This window comes from Dipodomys spectabilis, unplaced genomic scaffold (genome assembly GCF_019054845.1).
Source record: "Dipodomys spectabilis isolate Male_0828 unplaced genomic scaffold, ASM1905484v1 ptg000004l, whole genome shotgun sequence".
Lineage (NCBI taxonomy): Eukaryota > Metazoa > Chordata > Mammalia > Rodentia > Heteromyidae > Dipodomys > Dipodomys spectabilis.
The window spans coordinates 2,893,475-2,899,262 of NW_024870681.1; positions in this window are offsets into that span (position 1 = coordinate 2,893,475).

The following is a 5,788-nucleotide window of genomic DNA, read 5'->3' on the forward strand; positions in this document are numbered from 1 at the left end:
CTGTCTTCTCTTATCTAGTTCTTTTTTTTTTTGTCGGTCATGGGGCTTGAACTCTGGGCCTGGGCGCTGTCCCTCAGCTCTTCAGCTCAAGGCAAGCACTCTACCACTTGAGCTACAGCACCACTTCTGGTTTTCTAGTGCTTTATTGGAGATAGGAGTCTCATGGTCTTTCCTGCCGGGCTGGCTTTGAACCGCAATCCTCAAATCTCAGCCTCCTGAGTAGCTAAGATTACAGGCGTGAGCCACCAGCACCCAGCTCTCATCTGGTTCTTTTGCAACCAATCAGCTACCAACATCTGCACTATAATTAAGACCCCTAGTACTCCTGTAGATCATTTTTGGGGGCAGCTGCTAGGAGGTTATCTGGATTCATAACCATTTCATCACCTAGGAAGGGTTACACATCTGAATGCAGACATGGGTCTGGACACTGTTTCTTAGCTATTTTAGTCAAGGCTGGTGCTCCACCACCTGAGCCACAACTCTACTTCTGCTTTTTGCTGATCAATTGGAGATAAGAGTCTCACAAACTTTCCTGCCCAGGCTGGCTTTGAACTGTGATCCTCAGATCTCAGCCCCCTGAGTAACTAGGATGACAGGCGTGAACCACCAGTGCCTAGGTGACAGTGTGTAGTTTGTGTGGTTTGCAAAGGGCATGCATGAGTGTTGGGAGTCGGGGGGCTGGGGCTGTTCCCTTGCTATCAGTGTCAAGACCAGTGATAAGAAGTGAACTCCCCAGACCCTCTTCCCCCATTTTATTAAACCAATGCATCCTGAAATACCCTGTACAATTCTGAGCAGGGCCACAGTGGGGTTTTCCCTGCCTGGGTAAGACAAGTGATTCACTTCTGACTGTATGTCTTGACTTGTGTTAGGAAAAGAATATACTTCTCAGAAATGGTCACCACTGCTAGGTGGGGTGACTTGAGCTGATAATCCTAATACTTGAGAGACAGAGGCAGAAAGATCAGTTCAGAGCCAGCCTGGCCTATATAGAGAGGTTCTGTCTCACACAACAAAACAAAACAAAGAAATTCTGGGCATGATGGTATATACCTGTATTCCTGGCTACAAAGGAGGCAAACATTGGATGGTACTCTGAGGCTGGCTTGGTTTAGATTCTATCTAAAAATGAACTAAAACAAAAAGGCCTGCAGGAATGGCTCAAGGTAGACTGCTTGCTTAGTGAGCACAAGGACCTGAGTTTTTTTGGAGGGGGTCCGGTCATGGGGCCTGAACTCTGGGTCTGGGCACTGTCCCTCAGCTCTTCAGCTCAAGGCTAGCGCTCTACCACTTGAGCCACAGCGCCACTTCCGGCTTTTTTCTTTTTGCTTATGTGGTGCTAAGGAATCGAACCCAGGGCCTCAGGCATGCAAGGCAAGCGCTCTACCACTAAGCCACATTCCCAAGCCCTTGACATGTTTGTTTGTTTTTTTTTTAATTTTTTTATTTTTCAGTTGTGGGGCCTGAACTCTAGGCCTGGGCACTGTCCCTCAGCTCTTCAGCTCAAGTCTAGCACTCTACCACTTAAGCCACAGCACCACTTCCGTTTTTTTCTGCTTATGTGGTGCTGAGGGATCAAACCCAGGGTCTCAGGCATGCAAGGCAAGCACTCTACCACTGAGCCACTTTCCCAGCCCTGACATTTTAACTTTTAAAACAACCAAAGAAGAGCTATTACTCTGCCAACTCATAGATGGGGAAATTGAGCACCTGAGTTGGCAGATGTCCTACTCTCTCTGGGGAAGTCAGGGTTTGAACTGCAATCCCACTTTTGTCTTGTTTTCATTCCACAAGTCATTATCTCCCTCTTAACCACCATGTTTGAGAGGTTCTATATTTTCTGGTTCGAAGATATTCTTTGATGGAGACAGGCATGGAAATGGATGTTGAATAGCTCTGCATTTTTCTCATCCTGCCTGTCCTGTGATATTGCCTGGTGGTGTCAGAAATTCTGCATGTATAGTTCTGTTGTTCCTCTAGGTGTCCATGAAGAGGTAATTGTAGAGTTGTCAAGTGGTTTGGGAAATGTCCCCCAACTTGAGACCTAGGTGAGGCTGGGAAGTTGGCTCAGTGGTAGAGCGCTTGCCTTGCATGTATGAGGCCCTGGGTTTGAGTCCTCAGCACCACATAAGCAGAAAAAAGTCAGAAGTAGTGCTGTGGCTCAAGTAGTAGGGCACTAGCCTTGAGCTGAAGAGCTGAGGGACAGCGCCCAGGCCCAGAGTTCAGCCCCCACAATTGGCAAAAAAAAAAAAAAAAAAGAGAGACCTAGGTATAGGTATATTAGCTTTAGCATTGTAAAAGCTCTGGTAAATCCTGGATTAAAGGTCTCTCAAATTCCTTGGTCACAAACCCTTATTTTTTAATTTTTTTTTTGTTGGTCGTAGGGCTTGAACTCTGGGCCTGGGCACTGTCCCTTAGCTCTTCAGCTCAAGGCTAGTGCTCTACCACTTGAGCTACAGCACCACTTCTGCTTTTCTGGTACTTAAGTGGCGATAAGAGTCTCATAGACTTTCCTGCCCTGGCTGGCTTTGAGCTGGAAAACTCTTACTTTGAAGGAACAATTATTAAAATTTTGATGAGGAATTAAGTGTTCATTAGACTTGATTCTGAGAAACACTGCTATAAGAGATCAAACTAAGAGCAGAGAAAGAGCCTGGCTAGGCAATCAGAGCAAAGGCTCCTCCTGTAGTGATTCTGCCTCCCTCACCACAATCCTGAGCAGCAGGATGTGCTGTGCTGGACCCTGTATGTCATGTCACCATGGCCTTGAGCAATCATACATATGGGTACCTGGGCAAGGTCTATTGCCCCCTGGAATACTTGTCCATGAGCAGGGGACTGATTGGACCCCAGAGGCATGAATTGGAACAGACACCCAATCAAAGGGGCTGAAAGACACACGGAAAGCTTGTTCAGGCTATATGGAGCATCTGATTGGGTCTGAGGACTGACTCAGCCCACAGTCTTTCCAATGATCTGGAGCGTCACATAGCTTTCAAATCCTACAGACAACTTATCAACTCCTGCATCAGATACACTCGAGTGCATGCCCTCATTTGTAATTTTCCAGCTGAGACTGAGCCTTGCTCATCTTTTTCTTTTTTTAAAAAAGAAAAGAAAAGAAATTATTTGCTAGACCTGGTGACGCACATCTGAAATCCTAGTTGCTCAGGAGGTTGAGTTCTTAGGATTACAGTTTAAAGCCAGCCCATGTAGCCAAATCCTAGACACTTATCTCCAATTAACCAGCAAAAAAAAACAAAACTAAACTAAACTGGGAATAGAGCTGTGACTGAAGTGGTAAAGCACTACCCTTGAGAGCAAAAGCAAAGTATAAGTGCAAAGTCCTCAGTTCAAACCCTAGTCCCGCACAAAAGAAAAAAACGAAAAAGCTTTACTTCTTTGGTTGATCATGGGGCTTGAACACAGGGCCTGGGTGCTGTCCTAGAGCTTTTATTGCTCAAAGCTAGTACTTTACCACTTTGAGCCACAGCTCCACTTCTGTTTTTCTGATGATTAATTAGAGTGGTTAATTAGAGATAAGGGTCTATAGACTTTTCTGCCCAGGCTGACTTTGGACCAGGATCCTCAGATCTTAGCCTCTGGAGTAGCTAGAATTACAGATGTGAGCCATCAGCACCTGGCCCTGCCTTTTTAAAGTTTTCTTCTTCTCTGTCCATAGACTCATTCTTTGGGACCATAAAAGATCCCATCCAGGTGTTGCAGTTGTTTACTATCAAAACTGTAGGCTTGAGGGCTGGGAATGTGGCTTAGTGATAGAGTGCTTGCCTAGCATGCACCAATCCCTAATCCCTGGGTTTGATACTCAGTGCCACATAAACAGAAAAAGCCAGAAGTGGCACTATGGCTTAAGTGGTAGAGTGCTAGCCTTGAGCACAAAGAGGCTCAGGGATAGTGCCTAGACCCCGAGTTCAAGCTCCAGGACTGGCAAAACAAACAAACAAACAAAACCCTGTAGGATTGCATCAGAGGCCCCAGCATCTGGCTCAGATGGAGTCTCTGTATTTAAATTTTAGTGTATCAACCTGGTCACAGGCACTGTTGGCATTCAAAGGTGATACAAGATCTTTCATAGCCCACAGTTGCTGTACTTTCCCTGGGAGCCAGGGGGCTCACATACCCCAGATCCATGCCTTTCTTTCCCACTGTAGGCTCAGGTGATGGATTCTGTGGTTGTGCAAGGGTCAGTGATGATCCTGAGAGCCTCAGTTTCTGAGAAGAGCTAGTATTTGCTCCCCCACAGTCTAGGCCTAGACCTTCTCCACTGTCCTGCCACACCTTAGGGCTTTGGTGCCCCACAGGTACCAGGAATGACTTGGCAGGTGTCAATACATTTTCTAAGCATCTGCCCCTCCTCACTTCAGCTTTCTTGCTTCAACCTGTGCTACTTTAACCCAAATACAGTGCTCCCCGAGACCCTGCACTTGCTGGGGAAGGTGCTGGAAATTCCATGTTGGCTCACCATGGCCTTTCCACTCAGGGTGTGGGCATGACTTGGAGACAACATGTTCTGACCACAGGCTGGAGCTGGGACCATGGAGGAGGGGGCCCGGTGCTGGGCACAGGCTTGGCTGCAGCTGGGACATCACACTGCCCAGCACAGAACCCTCAAGGGCCAGGACTTGCTTCTGGCTCTGAGCAGCTTTTCCACGAGAATGGTGTCTGCAGGGCCAGTGCCTACCTATGGATCCTCTGCTGCCAGTTCCTCCCTGCCCTCTCAGCCTACTTTGTCTTTCCTCCTTCAACTTTTAACTTTTTCTTTTTTGCCAGTCCTGGGGCTTGAACTCTGGGCCTGGGCACTGTCCCTGAGCTTTTTCTCAAGGCTAGCACTCTACCACTTGAGCCACAGTGCCACTTCCAGCTTTTTCTGTGTATGTGTTATGGAGGAATCAAACCCAGGGCTTCCTGCATGCTAGGCAAACACTCTACCACTAAGCCACATTCCCAACCCCAACTTTTATTTTTATTTATTTATTTATTTTTATTGTAAAGATACTATTCAGAGGGTTACAGTTACAGGAGTGAGGTAATGAGTACACTTCCTCTTGAACATTGTTACCCCCTCCATTGTTTTCCCCCTACCATCCCCTCCCTCCCTCCCTTCCCCAAGGTTCTTTTTTGTTTTTTTTGATTGTGATTAAGTGATTACATAATTTCCGGAAATTCACAGTATTGTGGAATAATGATGCTCATTTAAAGTCACAAGTTCATTCTAACTTTCCTGGAGCAAATTGTCTATCACAGTCTGTAATATATAACAGTGTTCACATGTTATATACCATATGTGATCAGCAGCATGGGGATATTTAGTAGTGGTTCAACCAGATGAGTGGGAGTTCTTTGTTTCTTAAGTCCTGTTAGTTTTGTCATATCACCTAACATTTTGGATTTAGCATCCACTATCAGGGAGACCATGTACCGTTTGTCTCTTCGTTCTTGGCTTACCTCGCTCAACATGATTCCTTCTAGCTCCATCCATTTCCCTGCAAATGCCATTATTTTGTCATTTCTAATGGCTGCATAATATTCCATTGTGTATAGATACCACAATTTTTGGATCCATTCATCTGTGGTGGGGCATCTAGGTTGTTTCCATATCCTAGCTATTGCGAACAGTGCTGCAATAAACATGGAGGTGCACGTGTCCTTGTATATTGGTTCCTGTTGTTCAGGGTAGATGCCTAGAAGTGGTATGACTGGGTCGTAAGGGAGGTCAATCTTTAGCTTTCTAAGGACACTCCAGACTGCTTTCCAAAGTGGTTGT